The 26,143-nt window shown below is 40.8% G+C and overlaps 1 protein-coding gene and 1 pseudogene across 1 annotated transcript in view; both read left to right on the top strand.

The window, feature by feature from the left end:
* The window catches only part of LOC120869475, a 45,436-nt pseudogene extending 28,221 nt beyond the window's left edge, over positions 1–17,215 (top strand).
* LOC120869468 (dihydrodiol dehydrogenase 3-like) overlaps positions 1–26,143 on the top strand; it is a 269,082-nt gene that overhangs the window by 181,387 nt on the left and 61,552 nt on the right. The gene's annotated exons all lie outside the window — the stretch shown is intronic.

Raw genomic sequence — 26,143 nt, 5'->3', positions numbered from 1 at the left:
AAAGTGAAAACCCAACTATCAGAATGGGAGAAAGTAAAAGTGAAAGTTGCACAATCATGTCCAACAATTTGCGACCCCATGGACAGTATAGTCCATGGAATTCTCCAGGCCAGAATACTGCGGTGGGTAGCTGTTCCATTCTCCAGGGGATCTTCCCAACCCAGGGATCAATCCAGGTCTCCTGCATTGCAAGCAGATTCTTTACCAGCTGAGCCACCAGGGAAGCACCCCTACGAAATTAGGTGAAAATTATGTCTTGGTCTTGCAGGGGTGTCCATGTGTGGACGGGTCCCTGAGCAGTCTTTTTGCCCAGAGAATCTGGAGCAGAGCTGGAGCTGATGTTGGCAGGGTCACCCCTTCTCCAGGGCGTGCTGGCAGCTGGCAGCTTGGTGGGAGGGGGAGAGAGGCTACCCCAGAGCCAAGTGTGAGCAGAGGTTTCTGTGCTCACTGGGTGTCTTGACCCTACTGGGCCATGTAGGTCCCAAGGTGCTGGAGCAGAACTCTGATGGTTGGGTCCAAACTCATTCCACCCCTTGTAAGTGTGCACTGCCCTCCCTCACCCTTGTCCTGTCCAGGTGTCTGTTGCTGTGTGTGTGTGTTCCTGTGTGTGTCTGTGTTCATAATTGGGTACCTGAAACAACAGGTAAAAATTCGCTCTGGTAGATTTGTTTCTTGTCATGACTTTTCTTCATTAGTTTGCTTGTCATGCTCCTAGTCCTGGGATCAGCCCAACAGGAAAGCCAAGGGGTCTCAATCATTTCTGAGTCATCATCATGCCTGGCCCAAGAATGGCTTTCTGATTCCCATAAATTTGACTGTATTTTGAATGCCTTATGTCCCCCAAAGCCACACCCCAGTTCTATTCAGGGGTTTATTAATACATGGTCTAGTCTATGTCTCAACCCTTATTCCTTTGTCCTTGGGTCCATGTATATATATACATAGTTCCTCTGTAGCTGTTATAGCCACTCCAGCTGCTTTTCAGTTTAAGTTTAGAGTTAAGTGGAATAGATACCAGTCTCCAGACAGTATCCAGGTAAGTTGGAACATTGCACATAAGGTTTTCTCTGATCATTCTGGTTTGAGGGAGGCAACTAGAACTGATCAATACTGCATTGCCCAGGCATGAGGAGGATACAGGTGAGTAATACACAATGAAAATTTCTGTCATTCTGTTCTGGATTTTTCCTAGTTGCCTGTTTACTTTTTGTGCTATAGATCACTGTTTGACTATTTTCCAGAGCTCCTATGATGTTTTTCAGCTGTCTTCTCTTTCTTTTCTTGTCTTTCCATGGGAGACTTCAGTCCTCCCATTTCACCATTTTGCTGATTTCACTGCACATGTTAAATTTTATTTGTCTTCACAATATCCTGTTCTATAAGTGCATCACAATTTCCATTACTCTTTCCAAATTAGTTGTATTTTGTTTATAGGTTTTTCTTTTATGAACAATGTGAACAGTTAGTAAATTATGTAAAATATGTGTCAGTTACATTATGAGAGTACTATTAGAGTTATATAACTAAGTACAATGTATAAACACTAGAGTCTCTTTGCACACTGCACACAATATCCTAAAACTGTTAATAATTAACTTCCAATAAGTTCTTTGCCAAATGTCTGGTTTCCATATCATGTTAAGGATTTCACCAGTCAAGTCTGTAAAGCATAATAATTTTGCTAGTGGAAAATATAAAAAGGCAAATTTATTTTCATTTTAAGTTTTGATTCTTTATAAAGCGATTAATTTTCAAAAATGCTTATTAAACACTTTTAGATTGTGTGATTTGTGTATGTGTGTATGTTTGTACTGTAGACTGTTGTTCCAACTGATGTTTGATTGAGATTGGCTTTGTAATAGAAAAATAAAAAATATTTCTTTGGAAGTTTCTAGTCTAAAATACGGTCAATAACTGTTCAGCACATATCATCATTATATAACAATGTTCTACTGCTAAAAAAAAAGCAAACAAGCTAACTAATTTCAATCCTGTTCTTACTCAATGGGCACTGGTTTAATCATCCTCCTCCTACAATATATCTGCTAACATTGGATGGTACAGCTGGGGTGTTACCTTCCTGTTATTCCTAACCTGTGAAGGAAGAAGAAAAACATCAGTCTGCTTACTCCAAGGAGAAATAGGCAATGGATCCCAAAAGCAAGAGAGTGAAACTTAATGATGGCCACTTCATTCCTGTCCTGGGATTTGGAACCTATGCACCTCCAGAAGTAACCTGAGTGGTTGTGGGTCAAGATATAAATAGTAGTGAATGTAACATGAGTTCAAGGTACTTGGATTGTCAAGCACTGAGCTCCTGTGCAAATCTGGGAGGATCACATCATTCCACTAACCAGGCTGGAACCATGCCCTATGAAAGAGGAGCGAGCATTCAGTCTTCACTCTGCCTCAGGGTATGAAACTGTGCTCACCTGTAGATTACTCTGGGTCTGGGTTCCCCTCCAGTTTCTGTCTCTTTTCCAGCTTGGCAGAAGAGGTGAGATTCAGCTGTCAAGATCACTGTCAGCTGCTTTCCTTTGTGGGTGACTGCAGTTGCAAGGTTTTTCTGTATGTTTTATTAGTTTAAGAGCTCTTTCCTGCTTCCAATAATACATGACCCAGAGAAATATTTGAGGTGGAAGGTCCTGAAGATGAGGTGACTGAAAACTAATGGGAGAGAATTGCTTTTCTACTGTGGGATACCTGCTTGGTGTCAGGCAAGGAACACTCCAGCTGCTTTTTGCCTTGTGCTTCTGTTTCTGCTTGGAAACTTCTTCTGATGGGAACCATAGTATCACTAGAGGGGCTAAGATACAATCTTTTTTTTTTAATTTATTTTTTATTTTACTTTACAATTCTGTATTGGTTTTGCCATACATTGACATGAATCCACCACGGGTGTACATGCGTTCAGGCCAGGTTTTGTAATGTATCCTGGAGTTTTGTAATGTGTTTTTATTAATTGTACAGGAGACAGGGATCAAGACCATCCCCCTGGAAAGGAAATGCAAAAAAGCAAAATGGCTGTCTGGGGAGGCCTTACAAATAGCTGTGAAAAGAAGAGAAGTGAAAAACAAAGGAGAAAAGGAAAGATATAAGCATCTGAGTGCAGAGTTCCAAAGATAGCAAGAAGAGATAAGAAAAACTTCTTCAGTGATCAATGCAAAGAAATAGAGGAAAACAACAGAATGGGAAAGACTAGAGATCTCTTCAAGAAAATTAGAGATACCAAGGGAACATTTCATGCAAAGATGGGCTCGATAAAGGACAGAAATGGTATGGACCTAACAGAAGCAGAACATATTCAGAAGAGGTGGCAAGAATACACAGGAGAACTGTACAAAAAAGATCTTCACGACCCAGATAATCACGATGGTGTGATCACTCATCTAGAGCCAGACATCCTGGAATGTGAAGTCAAGTGGGCCTTAGAAAGCATCACTATGAACAAAGCTAGTGGAGGTGATGGAATTCCAGTGGAGCTATTTCAAATCCTGAAAGATGATGCTGTGAAAGCGCTGTACTCAATATGCCAGCAAATTTGGAAAACTCAGCAGTAGCCACAGGACTGGAAAAGGTCAGTTTTCTTTCCAATCCCAAAGAAAGGCAATGCCAAAGAATGCTCAAACTACCACACAATTGCACTCATCTCACATGCTAGTAAAGTAATGCTCAAAATTCTCCAAGCCAGGCTTCAACAATATGTGAACCGTGAACTTCCTGATGTTCAAGCTGGTTTTAGCAAAGGCGGAGGAACCAGAGATCAAATTGCCAACATCCTCTGGATCATGGAAAAAGCAAGAGAGTTCCAGAAAAACATCTATTTCTGCTTTGCTGATTATGCCAAAGCCTTTGACTGTGTGGAACACAATAAACTGTGGAAAATTCTGAGAGAGATGGGAATACCAGACCACCTGACCTGCCTCTTGAGAAATCTGTATGCAGGTCAGGAAGCAACAGTTAGAACTGGACATGGAACAAAAGACTGGTTCCAAATAGGAAAAGGAGTACGTCAAGGCTGTATATTGTCACCCTGTTTATTTAACTTACATGCAGAATACATCATGAGAAACCCTGGACTGGAGGAAATGCAAGCTGGAATCAAGATTGCCGGGAGAAATATCAATAACCTCAGATATGCAGATGACACCACCCTTATGGCAGAAAGTGAAGAGGAGCTAAAAATGCCTCTTGATGAAAGTTAAAGAGGAGAGTGAAAAAGTTGGCTTAAAGGTCAACATTCAGAAAATGAAGATCATGGCATCTGGTCCAATCACTTCATGGGAAATAGATGGGGAAACAGTGGAAACAGTGTCAGACTTTATTTTTCTGGGCTCCAAAATCACTGCAGATGGTGACAGCAGCCGTGAAATTAAAAGACACTTACTCCTTGGAAGGAAAGTTATGACCAACCTAGATAGCATATTCAAAAGCAGAGACATTACTTTGCTGACTAAGGTCCGTCTAGTCGAGGCTATGGTTTTTCCTGTGGTCATGTATGGATGTGAGAGTTGGACTGTGAAGAATGCTGAGCGCTGAAGAATTGATGCTTTTGAACTGTGATATTGCAGAAGACTCTTGAGAGTCCCTTGGACTGCAAGGAGTTCCAACCAGTCCATTCTGAAGGAGATCAACCCTGGGATTTCTTTGGAAGGAATGATGCTAAAGCTGAAACTCCAGTACTTTGGCCACCTCATGAGAAGAGTTGACTCATTGGAAAAGACTCTGATGCTGGGAGGGATTGGGGGCAGGAGGAGAAGGGGATGACTGAGGATGAGATGGCTGGATGGCATCACAGACTCGATGGATGTGAGTCTGTGTGAACTCTGGGAGTTGGTGCTGGACAGGGAGGCCTGGCGTGCTGTGATTCATGGGGTCACAAAGAGTCGGACATGACTGGGCAACTGAACTGAACTGAACTGAAAGAATGGTCTGCATTTCTTGGTCATAAGAGAGGCTAGTGGACACGTCTCTAGACTGGAAGCTAGAAAGTTTGCTGTCTATCTTTCCTTTAGAATAGATGTGTCAAGGGACTGGACTTATACTTTGAGGCTCACTATTCTAATTTATAAAATGGAAAAATTATTAAGAGACATTTTGCTGATAGAAGACAGAATTTATTTACTTCATAGAGCACACTGGGTTGAGGGGAGGAAAGCGACAGGGCTGTTACTGAAGCTCATGGGCTCATTCCCAGGTACATCCCCGAAAGTGAATGTCACTCAGTCATGTCCGACTCTTTGCAGCCCCATGGACTGTACAGTCCATGGAGTTCCCCAGGCCAGAATACTGGAGTGGGTAGCCTTTCCCTTCTCCAAGGGATCTTCCCAACCCAGGGGCTGAACCCAGATCCCCTGCATTGCAGGCAGATTCTGTACCATCTTAGCCACCAGGGAAGCCCATCCCCAAATGTCCATGCATTTAAGAAAAATTCGAACTAGACCCAGCAGAACTGTGTTATACCCATTATCTACCTCTTTGAAATGGGAAAGATTTTGAATCACATAAAAAGAAATGGTACCAGGGTCCAGCCCCAGTTGGATCCAGAGTATCCTCAGGTTGACGGCGTTGGGGACTGAGAGATTGGTAGAGAGATAGGAAAAGAATGTTATAGTTAAGAAAATAGAGGAGAGAAAGAGGCTGATATTCCTTGGTTTACGCAGAAAGCCAATAAAGCCCCAGCACGGGACTTGCACTGTTCACGTAGGCCACAGGTGCCCTCTTCAATCACAGAAGGTGCCCCACCTTGGGCACCTTCTCAAGTGAGTCTTAGAAGCCCAGGCAGAGAAGTGAACTCAGAGGGCCCCTGCGCTCCAGGGAGTCAGCCTGAAAAGAAAGAACAACATGGGGAGACCAAGCTTCAGTGATCAAGGCCCGCAACTTTATTTTCCAAGGGAGCTTATGTACCTTGAGCTGTACATAGAAAATAATGGAAGATGCAGAGTCATGCAGGGTCAGCAGTCCTGACCCTTATCGAGACCAGGCTTTCTTTCTTCATTCCTTCCGATATAAAAAGGTCTCAGGTGATTTACATCATCTTCTGGCCAGGAGGTCTGCTAACATTTTTATGACCCTTTCTGATAATGATTAGTCAACCAGAAAACTTTTTCTCCAAAGGTGATTTTTCTAAAGTCAGGTGCAACTCTCTGAAAGCACTAGATAAGGTTACATTTCTATAGGGTAAGGGTTTAGTGGGCTATAGCAAGGGAAGAATTTATTAACTCAAGGTCTGATGTGGTTAAATCAAAGGCTACAACTTATTTTTTCCACATACCAGCTATATTAATTAATGTATATTCTCAAAGACATAATGGGTAAGGGATATGGAAACTTAGCAGCAAGTATTGGCTCAACAATGAAACCCTCAACCAGTGCTATTCTAATAATTTCTTAACTCCCTGAAAGGCTCTATATTTTTAGAATATTATAGGCTTCCCATGCCTTTCATGGTTGGGAGGCCATAAACAATCACATGCATAACTGCAGGAGTCTGAACAAGCCTGTCAGGCAAGCTAGAAAGTCATAAGAGGGGTTTGGATTGGAACACCCTATTATGCCCAGGAGACTTATTAACTAAAGCTCTAAGTTGATTTTCTTTAGAGAAAGGTGGTTGGGGATAGCCCCCTGTTAATGTCAGAGGTGTTGGTGAGAGGCATGAAATAGTAGAACAGACAGATTCTGCTTTAGGGGTAGATGCTTGAGCAGGTTCAGGGGGTCCCTTGAGTCCTGATTTGCCTTTGCCTATCAGATCTCTTCCCCATGACATTTGCCATGGGTGGGAGCTCCCGTGCTGGCTCCTGGCAAAATGGAATATTATTGAGCATTGAAAACAAAGTTAACCCATTTGCAATCACACAGAAGAACTGGAAAAACATTAAGCTAAGTAAGCCAGAAATAGACAAATACTGCATGATATCCTTGTAGGTGGAATCCTAAATAATAGTACTTGTAGAAGAGAGAGTAGAGGTATGGTGAGCAGAAGCTGATGACAAGACTGGGAAAAATGGAAAGATGTTGGTCAAGGGTACAGACCTTCAGTTATAAGATGCATAATTCTGGAGACCTGATGTATAGCAAGTTTGCTATAGTTAAAAATAATGGGCTATATCTTGAGATTTTTTAGAGACTAGATATAAATCTTCTTACAAGCACCGCCAAAAGGTAGCTATGTGAAGTAGTGGGTCTGTTGAGTAGCTTGCTTGTGGTAATTATTAAGAATGGATACTTACATGAGTAAGTACAATCCAGGATGAAGCTCAAGCTAGAATTAAGATTGCTGTGAAAAATATCAATAACCTCAGATGTGCAGATGACACCACCATAATGGCAGAAAGTGAAGAGAAATTAAACAGCCTCTTGATGAAGGTGAAAGTGGAGAGTGAAAAACCTGGCTTACAACTCCACATTTGAAAAACTATGATCATGGCATCCTGTCCCATAACTTTATGGCAAATTGATGGGGAAACAATGGAAACAGTTACAGACTATTTTTTTTTTTTTGGTCTCCAAAATTACTGTGAATGGTGTGTAGCCAGGAAATTAAAAGACACTTGCTCCTTGGAAGAAAAGCTATAACCAACTTGGACAGTGTATTAAAAAGCAGAGATATTACTTTGCCCACAGAGGTACATATTGTCAAAGCTATGATTTTTCCAGTAGTCATGTTCATGTATGGATGTAAGTGCTGGACCATAAACAAGGCTGTGCACCAAAGAATTGATGCATTTGAACTGTGGTGTTGGAGAAGACTCTTGAGAGTCCTTTGGACAGCCAGCAGATCAAACTAGTCAATCCTAAAGGAAATCAACCCTGAATATTCCTTGGAATGACTGATGCTAAAGCTGAAGCTCCAGTACTTTGGATACTTGATGCTAGTGACAACTCATGGGAAAACACCCTGATTCTGGGAAAGATTTAGAGCAAGAGGAGAAGCAGGGGACAGGGGATGAGATGGTTTGATGGCATCATTGGCTCAAAGGACATGCATTTGAGCAAACTCTGTGAGATGGTGAAGAACAGGGAAACCTGGAGTGCTGCAGTCCACAGGGTTGCAAAGAGTCAGACACGACTGAGCAAGTGAATAACAAGAATAACTTATATGAGAATATCACATTGTACACCTTGAAAAGATACTATTTTTTTTGGGGGGGGTGTATTCTGTGTGGCTTTACTGGTAGGTAGAAGTCTCAGAAGCTTTCACCTTGTTTCTTGATACTTTTACCAGGCACCTTGTAACTTTGCTCATTTTGCTTCAAACACCTCCCATTATAAATCATATTCATGACTACATTTTGTTGAGTCCTTTGAGTTCTTTCATCAAATCACTGAACCTAAAGGTGGTTTTGCCGTCCTCTGATATCAGCAGTCAGCCACTGATCACCTGAGGTTGAAGGGTTCCTAACTAATGTTCATTTAATTACTTATTAGAAATGTTAAGGGAAACTGTCATGGGTTCATCACTATACATACAGAACTAACCAAAGACACAGAAAAAAGTTGATTCTTGGGAAGATCAAAGCTTGTGTCTAGCAATATCTTATGTGGGTATTCAACTTCTACCTTTGTTGCTTATGTAGGTTGCCAAGAGGGATGCTCTGGAATTCACCTCATTCGCTATAGAGGTTGGGTTCCGCCATATTGACTGTGCTCATGCCTACCAAAATGAAGAGATTGGTCAGGCCATTCGAAGCAAGACTGCAGATTGCACTGTGAAGAGAGAAGACATATTCTGCACTTCAAAGGTACTGTGTGTATTGTGTGTGTGCCCGTGTGCAAGTGATTGTGTCAATCACTTTTGACAATTACAGACAATTATGTAATAGGGTCCTTTGTTTAGGAGTTGTTTGCTAAACTATGCTTATTGGTATATTCCTAAAGTGTTAGTTCCCTGGTGGTTCGGTGCTTAAGACTGGGTGCTTTACTGCCATGAGCCAGGATTCCATCCTTTTTTGGGGAAGTAATATCCCACAAACCACGCAGTAAGACCAAAAAAAAAAAATAATTACCTCATGTATTATTAATGCAACTTTCTTTCTTTAACCTCTACAGCTTTGGTTAACTTCCCTTCAACCAGAGTTGGTCCGACCAGCCTTGGAAAAGTCACCAAAAAATCTTCAACTGGACTACGTCAATCTCTATATTATGCATTTTCCAGTGGCTCTAAGGTTAGAAATTTGTGTGATCACATCAATGTTATATCTTGTGTTAGAATGTGTATCAACTTGCATGAATGGTTGAAGAAAGATTTGCCTTAGTAGGTTGAAGGGACGATTACACTAGAGTAGAATCTCCCAAATAATTATCTGTAATCATCTTTTTACTGAGTTTTTTGAAAGGAGTTAATAATCTGAGGCTCTGCCTGAAAAATTAAAGGAAATAGAAATCAGTCAGTTCTGCACACAGTCCTTGTTATTACTCCTGAGTGTCTGGGGATTTCATGAACCAAGAGTTTGGTGCAGCTGTGGTGAGTATGACACTGCCTTAGGTTGAACATGATGAGTTAATCTTGTCTTTTACTCTTTCAAGTTGAGCAGATTTGGTGGTGCTTCCTCTGGGTGAGTCAAATCTCTGAACTGTATAGGAATCTGGGAGACATGGCCTACATTCTTGCCTGTCTTCACGATGGTTTGTAGACTGCACTTAGCCATTAAGAATGGTGGTTTACTTAGAACTCTTGGTTTCAAGTTACAGAAATAAACTCAAGCTATCTAATGCAAAATCGCTTAGTGGACTATGTAGATGGCAAGTCCCAGACACAGAGAGTTTTGAGGATTTGCAGCAGTGTTCAGAAATGTCTCCTTTCTTCTATCCCTTATCAGGAAACTACTCATGATTTACTTTATTTTTTACTGAACATTTTCCATTGGAGGCAAATATAACCTTGGGGCAGTTTGACGCTCATTGTCACAAATATTTGAGAGCATGTGTGGATCACCCACATTCCATATCCACTTACAGATAGCCTTGAAGCTCCCATGCCTGCCTTAGGGCACCTGATGCTCAGAGGGAAAAGAAAGTCTGATATCTCGCCATATGAAGACTACAATTTTTATTCTGGAAATTATGTCATGTAACTTACTGCCATTCCCAGCCCCAAAAGGCATTTCAAAATAGACAAGTACAAGTAGCAGACAAAATTCAGAGAAGTCACTGTGAGTCCCTTTTAAGACCTAGAAATATTGTATTTATTACAACGTATATTGAATGTAAGAGATTGGAATAAGCCTCCTGCCAAAAGGTATTGCTGATAACTCCATATATGCATATCACTTTGCAAACACTGATATTTAGAAATTTGTGAAGCTACCTGATGGAGGTTTGATCCCTGGTGCCTGGCAACCTGGCTAAATGCAGAGAAATTATTTTGTGACATCAATGACTGCTTCTCTTCCAGGCAGGGGAGAAATTATCCCCCAAAGATGAAAATGGAAAACTGATATTTTACCCAGTGGATCTCTCTCATACATGGGAGGTGAGTCCAGGGAGGTGAGAACGAGGGGAGAAGTCAGCAGAGGGGGAACCTCCTTCATTTCTTCCACCTGTGAGAATGGGCTGTGGACCATCAGACTCAGCAGTTCATGGATCTAAGGGCACGGATGCTGGGGTTGTGTGGGGGAAACCATTGCTGAGATGTTCACAGAGAGGAATGGAGGAAGAGAATTTGGGGCAGTATAGACAGGCATCTTTTTCCTTCTATGTGATATGAATTCTCAGGAGTTTTTCAACGGTGGGGCAGTAATTTTTCTTTTTATATCATGACCTTCTTCCCGATTTTTCTTCTTGATAGTCAAGGGTAATTCTTGATGGATGAGTGTGATTACTGATGTTTTTCAGCATTAATTCTTGTTCTATTGCCCATTCCAAGTGACTGTTCCCCACCCCTCCCTCCCAGGCCCTGGAGAAGTGTAAGGACGCAGGGCTGACCAAGACCATCAGGGTGTCCAACTGCAACCACAAGCAGCTGGAGAAGATCCTGAACAAGCTGGGGCTCAGGTACAAGCCTGTCTGCAACCAGGTGAGCAGCTTGGCTCCTCTCTCTCCTGCTCTTCAGAACCTCCTTCTTGCCCTGGAGCCTGATGTCTGTCTGTCCTCCCCTCCTGTTCATCCGACCTTTATGGGCAGAGGATTCTAGAGGGTAGGGCCTCTCTGGTGGTGTGAATAGAATCTATAACAGTATCTCTGTTTACAAAATTCTGGGTGGAAAGTGGGATGCTTTCCTTCTAAACTGTGGGTAGAACCCAGAACTAGAGGAAGGAGGCGTTTCCTTGAGATGAAAGGATGACCAGATGGAGGCGAAAATGCCCTGGAGTGATCTGCATACAGGAAGGAAGATGAGGAAAACATGGAATCAGAGGTAAATTAATAAAGTAACAAATCAGCTGAGATGGGTGTTAAGGGTTTGTGTGGGGTTCTGACGTCTGAATTCTTGGTCTTGGTGTCTCAGCATTTATGAGTCTTAAACAGGGAGCACAGTTCAGAAAAATGTGTTGCAGGTAATGAAAATCTTCTAGTTTAGAGGGTGAAGTTAAAAGCTCAAGGTGATACTAACAATTTATGAATATTTACTCAGGAACATCTACTCAAATGTAGAGCCCAGCTTTTGATTATTTAGTCTTGAACTGGTTGTGCCATACATGTCTATCATAAAATTAACTGTATAAATACACTTTTCTCTATTTCTCTGTTGATGTTGACATTTCCAGTTTATATTTAATGATGTAGTCTTTCCTTTAGCCTTTGAAATCTTTTAGTCTTTCTCTGTTATATCAATATTGCCTTTGCATATAATCTGACATTCTTCTCTGTGGGTGTTCTACAGGTGGAATGTCACCCTTATCTCACCCAGAGCAAACTGTTGGATTTCTGCAGTTCACATGGAATTGTTCTTGTTGCCTATGGTGCTCTGGGATCCCAATGAGTAAAAGAATGGTATTGAATCCTATTGAAGACACCTGGGAGTTTCCATAAAATTCAATTTTTGATGAAATATTTTAAATTATACAGTACTCAGATAACTCTCATAGGCAGAGGCAAGAGAGGGGAGGGATGGAATGAATCCTTCTTTTTTATCTTCCCATTACACAGCCATTTTTCTATGTTGTATTAGATTGTCAACTTATCAATAACAAATGTCTGCATTGAAATCTATATAGAATCCCCCAGTTGAGACCAGAGACACAAGCTTATGTCATGATTTACTTATTGACTAATGAGCATATTTCTAAAAATAGATATTGCAATCTTCACTTATATCTAAAATTGAGATAATATGTCTATGTCTATCATGTCAGAAAAAATTTCATTTTGAAGCATTTTTTTGACATCTATAGAAACATAATGATAAAATAAATGTCTCTTATTTTGAGACTACTAAATTTTTATCAGTACCTTGAAAAGTTAAATTTTAAAACAATTCCTGGCCTTTTCCTTCTGTTTTTCTATTCATGCCCTTGATTTTAGAAGAAAAGCAATCTCTGAGAATTAAAGAAAATATACAAAATTTGGCAATCTGGTCTCAACCCAATAATGCATCTGAATCACCTGCAGAGCTTTGTAAACACAGGCTGGGAGGTGACACAGCTGAAGTTCTGTTCGGTTTGTCTTCAGCTCAGCCATGGAATTTATATTTATTACTACATCCTAGTTGATAGTGATGATGCCGGTCCTTGGACCACACTTTCAGAAGCTCTGGTTTAGAGTCTACCTATTTAGTCTGTATGGGAAGCCTACTTACAAACTAAGTATTCAGTCTCAGCTCTTGTGGCATTTCTGAATTTCCTTCCAGGGTGAACTTGGACCTGCCCGTTCTCTGGGAGGAACCAGTTCTTTGTGCCATTACCAAAAAGCACAAGAAAACCCCACTCTGGTTGTCCTTTGCTACCAGATACAACGTGGGGTTGTGGTTCTGGCCAAGGGAAACAATAAGAAGTGGATCAATGAGAACATACAGGTGATGAGCAGGGCTCTGGGCAGAGGGCTCCTAAGGAATATTTTTCCTAAGGGTCATTCTTTGTCCAGCTCTCAAGACTATACTTGAGTCAGGACAAGTTACTTGTTCTTCCCTGTGCATGCATGCCTTGTGTATATTCCTGATGGTTTTCTCTTCCAGATTTGGCAACAGGAGAGACAGTATGGCTAGACAGGGTTAAGATTGGACAGAAAATAGAGATCTTAGTTTCAGAGTTATATCAACAATTTGTTCTGTTACCTCATGTAAATGATATCTTATTTTCTCTGTTCTCAATTCATAAAATTTCATTATGTGTTTTTTTAAGACTCTTTGAACTGCTCTAACAAAATAGTACAGATTGAGTGGCTGGGAAAAAAAAATCTAAATTTGTTTTGCACAGTCTGAAGCTGGAGGTCTGAGGTCAGGATAGCTGTGTCATCAGGTGGGGGCTCTCCTCTAGGTCACAGCCTTCCCTTATATCTTAACATGATGGAGTGGACAACAGCTCTCTCCAAAATCTCCTTTATGAGTATGATATTGTTGAAATCTCATCCATGAGGGCTCTGCCATCATGATCTAATCACCCCAAAGGCTCTATTTATAACACCATCAACATGAAAATTTGGGGACACAAAAATTATGGCAGCATTCTTTAACCTCCTAATCATTATGGTTATATTTTGTATTTCCCTGAATACTAATACATTTTCATCTTCACACATTTAATCTTTTTGAGTTGCTGCCTTTGAGAAATTTCTCTTCAAGACTTTGTCCACTTTAGCTATATTGTTTCTCTTTTGACTTCTGTGTAGGAGACTATTATTGTACTTTTGCCATAGCTGTAGAGGAAACTCTCCCCAGTTTCAGGATTTAATGGAGAGATGACTTCTGCATCTCTTGATTCTGTGGTTTGGCAAATAGCCTGCACTCAGCTCAGCTGTTGTCCTCTTGGCTGGGCTCTCTTGTGTGTTTTCAGTGCAGAGCAGCTTGGCAGTTCTGCTTTAGCAGGTGGATGTGGCTCTTGTCAGATGACGCTGAACACCTCTCTCTATAGTTTTTCATATATAGTTGGCTAGAATTAAGTCTTCGTCTCAGCACTGTTGTATGATTGCCAGTCAGTGAGTGGGGAAAAATCTCTTCCTTTGGGGTCACAAAGAGTTGGACACACTGAGTGACTGAATAACACTAAGTGTCCATATTTTCCACAGATTTTCATTGTCAATTCTGTCATATATCAAGTATCCATAAGTACATTTCTGCCCACTCTTTTCTATTTAACTTTTCAGTTTTCTGTACTGCGTTACTAAAGCGAAAAATAAGTCTTGTCTTTCAGTATGGTATGTTCTTCTATTTTAAGGATGTCTTAACTCCTTTTGACTAGCTCTTCTCTCATTTAATATTAGTATCACTATACTGACTTCCACAAGGGAATATGTGTTTAAGTCTTTGGTTCATGTTGCATTGAAACATGAGATCACTTTGGAGAAAATGAATTTCTTTATAAAATTGAGCTTTCCATTTCATTATTATGATGTGAATTTTTAATAATTTGTTGTTCCTTAATGTTTAAGCACTTTTCATAACTTTGTCCACAAAGGCCTTTATATAAACTTTTTGTTAGATTTCTTTATAGATAGTGAGTAGTTTGATATCAGATTCCTGAACAGGCTTTCAAGTGGAGCCTCCTCCCCAAACTGCTTCAGCTGAATGCTGTCACCCTTAGGGCGTGTTGGGGAGAGGCAATCAGTCTAATGTCAGCTCAGGTTCATTATCGAGTCAGGAGTGTCTAAAGCAGTGTGTTTGGAAAAAAAAATTTTTTTAGATTTTTTTTTTGTCTCAAGTAATTCACTTAGAAAGATAAGCATCTGATGCACTGTAATCTTTTTGAGGTGGACAGAGGAGAAGGTGTGGGAAGGAGAGGTGAGAACTCAGCAGAGGGTCCTAGGTTGCTCACCTGGAAGCTGAGGACAGACATGACTTCCCTGTCCCCTCTTCTTGTCTCCATTCAGCTGGAAAGTCCTCCAGTCCCCAGGGGGAGGCCAGCTCCTTGAAGGAGAGGTTAACGTGATTGTTCCTTCCTTCCAGGTGTTTGACTTTGAACTGACTCCAGAAGACATGAAGGAAACTGATGGCATCAACAGAAATATGAGATATTATGAATTTCTACCGTAAGTGACTCGCAGGTGTTTCACACATACACTGTTTTCTGTAGCAGGCAGGTCAGCAGAGGAACTACACTTTTTAAAAGCTTAATTCTAGGAAGACAGTTCTTATTTCCAGCTTAGGAATCTACCAGGGGCTTTCTACAGGCCTCAGACCAGAGGTTTCCTCCAGGGCTCCATTTCTCACCAACAGAAATGTGATTGGGGCTCAAGACAGCCCATCAGTAAAATCCCCTGAGTTGACATCATGGTGAATTCACTACTTTGTACCCCTAATCCCTGTGCTTGGTGTACTTCCTCTCAGGTTTGAGGAACCCAGTAGACACTGAGGGCACAGTGCCTGCAGCTCAGTATTCTTTCAGTGTTCTTTGAACATGTTTAATCTTTATTTTTTTTACACCAGGGGAAAATTATTGTATTAATTATAACTGTATAATAATGAATCCATCATGAATTGCATTCAAGTTTTGTTGTTGTTTTTAGTCACTCACTTGTTTCCAACTCTTGGTACTTCATGGACTGTAGCCCGCCAGGCTCTTCTGTCCCTGGGATTTCCCAGGCAAGAATACTGAAGTGAGTTGCCATTTCCTTCTCCAGGGGATCTTGCCGCCCCAGGGATCAAACCCATGTCTCCTGCTTTGCAGGTGGATCCTTTACCACTGAGCCACCTAGGAAGCCTGCAATCATGTTAACCCCACAAAACTATAAAATGTATTGTGGATGTTTTTATGAAGGAGGGTCCTAGAAAGGCCAACATCCATCAGTGCTACAATGTCACATGGGCCTGCCTCCACCCTATCCCCTAAGGGTCTGGTGGACATTCTCCCTAATAGGAATTTCTTCACCAAGACACCATCTGCTTCCTACAAATCGATCTCTTCCCTGCCCTTTCTTCCCTATTACAACTCCTATGTCCTTATCCTTGTTATCTCACAAAACTGAATTACAAGTAGATCATGAGCTTAACTGACCCTCCAGTGAGTGACTGCCTAGCAGGACACACTCGGGTAAGATTGTCTGGGTCTCTCTGGTTTCTTGAGTCAAGACTCACACCAGAGTTGTATTTATCCATTAGGGGTCCACCCTCTGGGGAGCCCCTACCTTCTTGACTTTGATTTAGTCACTAACATTGAATTCCAGCTGCCTATTTACTGCATGAGAATGTCAGGATTGAAGAGGCAGAAGACTAATCAAACAGGAAGAATTTGGAATGGTGTTTAGAGAGAAGGAAATACCAATTATTGGAGAAACGAAGATTTCCTATCCAATGAAAGATGTCAAAACTCTCCCTATTGTTTGTATAACTGTATTATGCTTCTGATAAAAGACATGATAATTGGAAAAAAAGGTGGAAAGTTACTTTTCTGTACTTAAAGAGTTTTAAGTATAGTTGTCTGCTTTCCTTTATTAGGCTGTGAATGCCTAGACTTATTTGTCTTTGTGGGCTCGGGTCCACAGCCTGGCTCCTGGCCCTTAGAATTGCTTAGAATGCATTCTTTAATGAATTGAATTGAAAAAGACAAATTCTGAAAGAAAAGTAGAAACATGGAAAAAGAAAAAATTAGTAATAGTAATTAGTGAATAACCAGTGGCTTATTCCATTATAAATTAAAAAATTAGTAATCCCACTTCGAGCTGTATGATTGTTTATTCAGGTGCATATGGTAGTGCTCGGATTGGTGACAAGTTCCTTAATGGAGGCACTCTGCATTTTGGGATCTGCTCAGTATTGCTTATTGATAGATGTGTGAAAAAGAGTCAGACGTTCCACCTGTGCCTGAAATGACTTCCACAGTTAGCCCTAGGTCTTGCGCTCTCATAAATTGTAAACTACCTGTCACCTTGGAGTGAATATCACACATGAATGTTGGAACTGGATGTGCAGGTGCTGTGTGTATATGGAGCAGGCATCTGCATGTGAGCTTGTCAGGGGAGAAGGAGGGATGTGTTTATAGATTTAGACAAATATATCCTGACTGCATCTATAGAGTAGCAACCTTTGAAACATGACAGATTTAATAAATTAACCCTCTTCCTCTCTTTCAGTGGTGTTGGCCATCCTTACTATCCATTTTCTGAAGTATATTGACTCTCACCTCTCACTGTGATTCTTTGAGAATTACTTGCTTCTAGGACTATGAAGAGGATTTTTGTACTTGCTGAAGGTGCTTAAATGAAGTATTTGAATGTTTCAGAGCTTGTCTTTTCTTAAAAAAATGAAAAGTTTATGAAACAAAGACTTCAAAGTAAGAATACTATTTTTTTTAAATTAAAAAATACAAATTGCAGAAAATTTGGAAAACAGAATGGAAGTGATAAAGATAAGCTGTGATTAACCCATTTAATAATACTTAAATTTCGTGCCTTAACCTTATGATTTTCCTATAGAAATATGTGTGTATTTTCATTTACAAAGAGAAAAGATCTTTAATCTACAACTTGTCTCTTTGTTTTTAACTTAGCATAAATATCTTGATAAAATAAAAGTATGACTTAAAAAATCCAGTATTATATTTTGCTTACTGTAAAGCAGCACATCTTATTCATTTATTTAACTTTTTAGTTGTTTGTCCATGCTTAGTGTTTTGATGAGTTTTTATATATTTTGCCATTGATTCATTGGTTGCAATTCATTCATTATTTCAGCAAAACTTTACTGAATATTCTTAGAAACACATGGTTTTATCAATAAATATTATTTAAAATGAGAAATTCTTGAGTTTATAGTCTAGTGGACCAAGACTGTGAATGACATCAGGAGAATTAAGCTGTTAGAAATGGGTAAGTGCCTGTTGGAGATAATTCTGCACAATCTCTCCCACTTCTGTACATCTGTTAGGCAGAGACACCAACTACTCTTCATCCCACACAACTTTTCATTTGTACAAGAAACATTCACCATTTCTTGAACTTACTCAACATAGACACAGTGGCTCGCTTCATTACTCTGGAACAGAAAACACTAAGTTCAGGAAGAATGAGTGTTTATGTAACATTTAAGGTCCAGCAAGTCGGCTGATATGGGTGGAGCTTACTTAGTAAGGTGGGAAGACAGGAGTGGAAGAGAAGCCCCAGAGAGCCACTGGGACCTTGGGTCTGTATCATGTAGGTTTTTGAAAGGATTTTACTCTGAGAGAAATGGGGACTGATATTTTGGGATCTGAACAGAGTAGTTACATGAACAGAGATGCTTTTTAAAAAAATTACCCTGGTTGCTATATTGAGAAGAAAGAAAAGAAGAGCCCTCTATTAGGACTCTACAGGAATCTAAGTGAGAGATGATGCTTGCATGGACCACAGAAGGAATAGTAAGTGTGGACAAAGTTGTTAAGAGAAGGGATATATTTTAAGGGCTGCATCAACTAGACTGTCTAACGTATTGGGCATAAAGTGAAAGGAAAAGGGGAATCAAAGCTGACCCCCAACATTTGTGCTTAGGGGATAGGAAAAGGAGATGCCATTTTCTCAGATGGAGACAATGTGGGGAGAGCACATTTTTGTGGGAAGATTAAGAGTTCAATTATAAACATGTATCTTTGAGATGCCTTTAGGTACCCAAGTGAAGGTGCATGCATACAGTTGGACATAGAAATCTATCAGAGAAAAGGGTTAGCTAAAATATTTATATTTGTGGTTTCTCAAATTTAGTTGCCACTTAAAGCCAAGAAATTGGAAAACTGGAGATAATATGTCATACAGTGAGTGAGTATAGACATGGATGTTAAGCTTCATGACAACTTAGCATTGAGGAGTTGGTTTTTCCTTAAAAAAAGAAAAAGTGGAGGAATCAGCAAAAGAGGCAGAGAAGGAGAGGCTAGTGAGGTGGGAGGGACTGTTCTTAGAAAGCACATGAAGGGTATGATTGGAGGCGAAAAGAATCCAGTGCTTCCAAGTGGACAAGTAAGAGAAGACTGAAATGGACCATTGGATTGGGCAGTTAACCTTGGCAAGGCCAAGTGGTGCTTTGATAGTGGTGAAGGCAAACCCTGAGTAGAGTAAGTTCAAGAAATGGTGTGAAGAGACCAATGAGAAACAGAGTATACACGGTTTTCAAAGACATTGCTGTAATGAGGACCATGGAATTGGGCAGGTGCTAAGGAGAAAGTGGAATTTAAGGCAAAGTTCCCTGTTAGGGGAGATGACCGCCTGCCTCTGAGGTCAGAGGAACAGTCCAGCAGAGAGAGGAAAATCTATGATACAGCAAACGGAGGTGGGGCTGATTTGAACCACATTTGTCTTAGTTAATACTGCTGGTATAACAAATGACTAAAAATTTGTGCTTTGAAACAACAGCAATGTATTAGTTTACATATCCTGAGGTCAGAAATTCAAAATGCAATTCAATGGGCTAAAGTCAAAGTGCCAGCAGGCCAGTATTCTTATCTGGAGGTTGTAGGGGAAAATCCATTTCCTTGCCTTATACAGCTCCTAGAGAACAGGTCCTATGTTGTTGGAAGAGGGTGTTTGCTAAGACCAGAGCATTCTCTTGACAAAATTCTGTTAGCTTTGGCCCTGCTTCATTTGTATTCCAAGGCCAAACTTGCCTGTTAGTCCAGGTATCTCTTGACTTTCTACTTTTGGATTCCAGTCCCCTCATGAAAAGGACATCTTTTTTTTGGTGTTAGATTTAGAAGGTCTCTTAGGTCTTCTAAGAACACATCAACTTCAGCTTCTCTGGGGTTTGTGGTTGGGGCATAGACCTGGATTTCTGTCATGTTGAATAGTTTGCCTTGAAAATGAACCAAGATCATTCTGTCATCTTTGAGACTGCACCCAAGTATACTGCATTTTGGACTCTTGTTGACTATGAGGGCTACTTCCTTCTTTCTAAAGGATTCTTGCCCACAGTAGGAGATATAAGGGTCAGTTGAATTTATTTCACCTATTTCCCATCCATTTTAGTTCACTCATTTCTAAAATGTCCATGTTTACTCCTGCCATCTCCTGTTTGACCACATCCAATTTACCTGGATTCAGAGATCTAACATTCCAGGTTCTTATGCAATATTACTCTTACAGCATCAGATTTTACTTCCACCACTAGACACATCCACAATTGTGTGTTGTTTCTGCTTTGGCTCTGCCTCTTCATTCCTTTTAGAGCTATTTCTCTACTCTTTTATAGTAGCACATTGGATACCTACCAACCCGGAGGTCTCATCCTTCAGTATGATATAATTTTGCCTTTTCATACTGTTCATGGGGTTCTCAAGGCAGGAATGTTGAAGTGGCTTGCCATTCCTCCTCCATCATCAGATCTCTCCATCATGACTTGTCCATCTTGGGTGTCCCTGCATGGCATGACTGATAGTTTCATGAGTTATACAAGGTTGTGATCTATATGTGATCACATTGTTTAGTTTTCTGTGATTGTAATTTTCATTCTGGAGGCCATAGGATTGAAATTCTTGCTTCTTCTGTGTGCCCTCTGATGGATATGGATAAAAGGCTTGTGCAAGTTTCCTGATGGGAGGGACTGACTATGGGGAAGTATTTTTCTGGTGGGCAGGGCAATGCTTAGTAAATCTTTAACCCAATTTTCTGCTGATGGGTGGTGAAATGAAGCAGAATCCTTTGTTCCTTGCCCCTGTACCATGTCCTTTCCTTGCTCTTTGTGGAAAACTTCAAAGAATAAGTTTAATCAGAGAATCGAGAACTGTAGACACAAAGGAAAAGGGTCAAAAGAGACTAAATAATAATGTGGTCATTAAGCATAATCAAGGACCTTCCACTCTTTCTCAAGGGCTATAGATAATATTCTGAACCATATCCTGTGAGCTGCCTTATAGATACTAAGACACCAGGTGGAGAAGTTAACTATATGATGACGAGAGCTGCCATGACATAAGCTGCCACACTTCTGAGTAATGGCCTCAAGAAATGCAAACAAATGGGTCCTGGAACTGAAGACTAATGTACATAAAACAATCAAGATGACATGGGTCAGACCACGGATGACCAATTTGAAGATGACTGCCAGAGCTGACTGTGCTGTTTCTGCATATAGCACCACTATCACTTCTGTCTATAAGGGCTCTTGCCCCACTGGTTTCCAGTGGAGGGGGGTTGGCCTTTGGACAGATGTCTGCCACACAAACAGCTCAGTTGCTGGAATCTGAAATCAAACAAACTTTCCTTTCCACCAACCTGGCCTGATTATTGGATTTGAAGCAACGAGCAGCCATACCCCCACACACTGTTTTGGTAACAGTGGGACTGTGCTCCCTTCAGTAGAAGGGAAAACCACTAGGTCATTTTGGAATGACCTAAATTAAATTCTTTATGATTATACAGTGGAAGTGATAAAAAGATTCAAGGGATTAGATCTGATAGATAGAGTGCCATAGAGTGCCATAGAGAAGAACTATGGGTAGAGGTTTGTAACATTATATAGGAGGGGTAATCAAGACCATCCCAAGAAAAGAAATGCAACAAGGCAAAATGATTGTCTGAGGAGACCTTACAAATATCTGAGAAAACAAGAAAAGGAAAAGGCAAAGGAGAAAGGGAAAGATTTACCCATCTGAATGCAGCGTTCCAAGGAATAGCTGAGAGAGGTAAGGAAGTCTTCTTAAGTGATCATACAAAGAAACAGAGGAAAACAATATAATGAGAAACACTAGAGATCACTTCAAGAAAATTAGAGATACCAAAGAAATATTTCATGCAAAGATGAGGACAATAAAGGACAAAAAAAGTATGACCTAAGATAAGCAGAAAAGATTAGGAAAAAGTGGCAAGAGTATAAAGAACTATACAAAAAAAAGGCCTTAGTGACTGGGATAACCATTATGGTGTGATCACTCACATAGGGCCAGACATCATGGATTGTGAAGTCAAGAGGGCTTTGCATGAACAAAACTAGTGGAGGTGATGGAATTCCAGCTGAGCTATTCCAAATCCTAAAAGATGATGCTGTGAAAGTGCTGCACTCAATAGCCCAGCAAATTTGGAAAACTCAGCAGTGGCCCCAGGACTGGAAGAGGTCAGTTTTCATTCCAATCCCAAAGAAGGGCAATGCCAAAGAATGTTCAAACTGCTGCTCAATTGTACTCATTTCACATAGTAGCAAGGTAATGCTGAAAATCCTTGATGCTAGGCTTCAGTGGTATGTGAACCAAGAACTTGCAGATGTACAAGCTGGATTTAGAAAAGCCAGAGGAACCAGAGATCAAATTGCCAACATCCACTGGATCATAGAAAAAGCAAGAGAATTCCAGAAAAAAAATCTACTTGTTTCATTGACTATGCTAAAGCCTTTGACTCTGTGGATCACAACAAAATGTGGAAAATTCTTAAAGAGATGGAAATCCCAGACCACCTTACTTGGCTCCTGAGAAACCTGTATTCAGGCCAAGAAGCAACAGTTAGAACTGGACACAAAACAATGGACTAGTTTCAAATTGGGAATGGAGTCCATCAAAGCTGTATATTGTCACCCTGCTTACTTAATTTATATGCAGAGTACATCATGTGGAACATTGGGCTGGATGAATCACAAGGTGGGCTGAAGATTGCTGGGAGAAATATCAGTAACATCAGATATGCAGATGACATCACCTTAATGGTAGAAAGCAAAGAGGAACTAAGGAGTCTCTTGATGGAAGTGAAAGAGGAGAGAGAAATAACTGGCTTATATCTCAATATTTGAAAAATTACGATCATGGCATCTGGTTCCATCCCTTCACAGCAAATAGATGGGGAAAACTTGGAAACAGTGACAAAGTTTATTTTCTTGGCCTCCAAAATCACTGCAGATGGTGACTGTAGCCATTAAATTAAGATGCTTGCTCCTTGGAAGAAAAACTATGATATCTAGATAACCTGTTTAAGAACAGAGCCATTACTTTGTTGACAAAGTTCTGTAGAGTCAAAGCTATGGCATTTCCAGTAGTCATGTATGAATGTGAGAGTTGGACTGTAAAGAAGGCTGGGCCCTGAAGAACTGTTGCTTTCAAACTTGGTTCTAGAGAAGACTCTGGACAGCCAGGAGATCAAACTGGTCAATCCTGAAGGAAATCAACCCTGAATATTCATTGGAAGGACTGATGCTGAAGCTGAAACTCAATATTTAGCCACCTGATGCTAAGTGCCAACCCATTGGAAAAGACCCTGATGCTGGGGAAGACTAGGGCAAGAGGAGAAGGGGAGGACAGAGGATGAGATGGTTGGATGGCATCACTGACTCAAAGGACATGAATCTGAGCAAACTCTGGGAGATAGTGAAGGACAGAGAAACCTGCTGTGTTGCAGTCCATGGGGTGGCAAAGAGTTGGACACAACCGAGAAACTGAACAAGAGAACTCTTCTGTATTCATCTTGTGGACTCTACCGAGATCTTCAGAGATAGACTATAGCATCTTTGAATCTTTTATCTAATGCTCCTGTCTTCCCACATTCTCTTCGATTACAACCCTCCCATGTCACACATGTAAGGACTTTGTCATTATATTAGGGTTACCAGGGAAACCAAGAATATCTTGCATCTCAAGATTTTAATCACCTTTACAAGATTGTTCCCAGACCAGGTTCAGAATTGTAACCCCTGCAGTGGAAGCACAGAGTCCTCACCACTGGGCCACCAGGAAAGTCCCAGGTTAAAGGAAACTTTTAGCCATAATTTCATCACACCTACATTTTTAGACCCCTTGCACATCTCTTCTGCTTCTGGAACCCCTACACTGTGAATGCTGCTGCTGCTGCTGCTGCTAAGTCGCTTCAGTCGTGTCCGACCAACTCTGTGCGACCCCATAGACAGCAGCCCACTAGGCTCCTCTGTCCCTGGGATTCTCCAGGCAAGAACACTGGAGTGGGGTGCCATTTCCTTCTCCACTGTGAATGCTAGTATGTTTTATTCCCTTGTTAATGTAGAATTCTTCTTATGATTCTGTATTCTGGTAAATTATTTTGATAAATTATTAATCTTTGTCTCAATATCTGATCTTTTCAGGTTTTTTTCCCTTATTGTTTCATTTGACACAAATTCCTCTCTCATTTTGCTTAGCTTCCTCCTTCTCTATGAAATTAGGTAATAAAAGTTACCTGTCCTGGTTTGTAGAGGTGTCCTTGTGTGGACCTATCCATGTGCAGTCTGTGTGCCCAGAGGCTTTGGGGCAGAGCTGGAGCTGAGGAGGGCAGGGCCACTCCTTCCCAGGGTGTGCTGGCAACTGTCATGTTGTTGGGAGGGGGAGGGGCTGGCTAGAGCCAGAGCCCAGTGTGAGCAAAGGCTTCTCCTGTGCTCAGTGGCTGTCCCCACCCTACTGGGCCAGGTGAGTCCCAAGATGCTGGAGCAGAACCCTGAGAATTGGTTCCACTCCTTGTAAGTGTGCACCCCCCTCCTCCACACTGGCACCTTTGCCCCAGAGGGTGGCAGAGCTGGAGGAAGGTGTGCAGGAGCAGCCCCCAGTGTGGGCAGCCATGCATGTGGTGCAGCGCTGGCACACCGTCAGAGCCCCAGACCCTGCTCCTCAGGGCCCTCTCTGAGGCTGCCCTGCTCCGTCCAGATGTGTGCATGTTCCTGTGTGTGTGCATTCAGTTGGATCCTTGAAACAGGCAAATGCTCACTCTTGGTAGAGTTGTTCCTTGTCATAACTTTCACTAGTTAACTCCTAGTCCTGGGATCAGCCCAACGGGAAAGCTCAGGGTGGCTCAGTTCACTTTTGAGTCAGCATCTTACCTGATCGAGACTGGCTATCTGATTCTGGTGAATTTATGACTGTTTTTGAATGCACTATGTCCCCCAAAGCCACACCCCCATTCTATTCAGGGCCTTTTAATACATGGTCTAGTCTATGTCTCCACCCTTATTCCTTTGTCCTTGGTTCCATATGTATGTATATATACATACACACACACACACACACACACACACACACACACACATTTATATATATATATAGTTCCCCTGCAGCTGCAATAGACATTCCAGGAACTCTTCAGTTCAAGCTTAGAGTTAAGTGGAACAGATACCAGTCTCCAGGCAGCTCCCAAGTTGGTTGGAACCTCGCAATAAGGTTTCCTCTGATCACTCTGGTTTGAGGGAGGCAACTGGGAGCTGATCAAGACTGCACTGCTCCAGGCAGGAGGAGGGTACAGGTGAGTAATACATGATGAAATTTCCTTCTACTCTGTTCTGGATTTTTCCTAACTGCCTATTCATTTGTTGCTGCCACTCTTTGACTGTTTTCCAGAACTCCTATCAGGTTTTAAAACTAATTTCTCTTTCTTTTCTTGTTTTTCCTTGGGAGAATTCAGTCCTCCCATCTCACCAGTTTGCTGACATCACTGTACATGTTAAATTTTATTTATCTTCACTACATTTTCATGTATCAGTGCATCACAACTTCTGTTTTCTTTCCAAATTTGTAATATTTTAATTTGTTTATAGTTTTTTCTTTTATGAATAATGTGGAACAGTAAATTATGTAAAATATGTATCAGTTACATTATGAGAATACTCTTTTTTAAAAAAATTAATTTACTTATTTTAATTGGAGGTTAATCACTTTACAATATTGTGGTGGCTTGTGTCATACATCGACATGAATCAACCACGGTTGCATGTGCCCCTTGTCCCGAACTGCCGTTCCATCTCCTTCCCCATCCCATCCTTCTGGGTTGTCCCAGTGGACCGGCTTTGAGTGCCCCATTTCATACATCGAACTGGTCATCTATTACATGTATGGTAATATGCCTTTTTCAGTGCTAATCTACGAGACTACTCTTAAAGTTATATAACTAAGTACAATGTATAAACACTCAGAGTCTCTTTGCACGGTGCATATGGTATCCTAAGGCTATTAATAATTAATCTCTAATAAGTATTTTGCCAAAATGTCTGGTTTCTGTATACTGTTCAGGATTTCACCAGTCAGGTCTGTAAAGCATAATAGTTCTCCTGGTGGGAAATATAAAGAGACAAATTTATTTTCATTTGAAGTTTTGATTCTTTATTAAAGGGTAACATTTTATTTTATTTTATTTTGCTTTTATTTATTTATTTTTTAAATTTATTTATTTTTAATTTTACTTT

The sequence above is a fragment of the Oryx dammah genome, unplaced genomic scaffold (genome assembly GCF_014754425.2).
Source record: "Oryx dammah isolate SB20612 unplaced genomic scaffold, SCBI_Odam_1.1 HiC_scaffold_10, whole genome shotgun sequence".
NCBI lineage: Eukaryota > Metazoa > Chordata > Mammalia > Artiodactyla > Bovidae > Oryx > Oryx dammah.
Note: the sequence above shows the minus strand (reverse complement) of the source record. Positions and strands in the feature narration are given on the sequence as shown.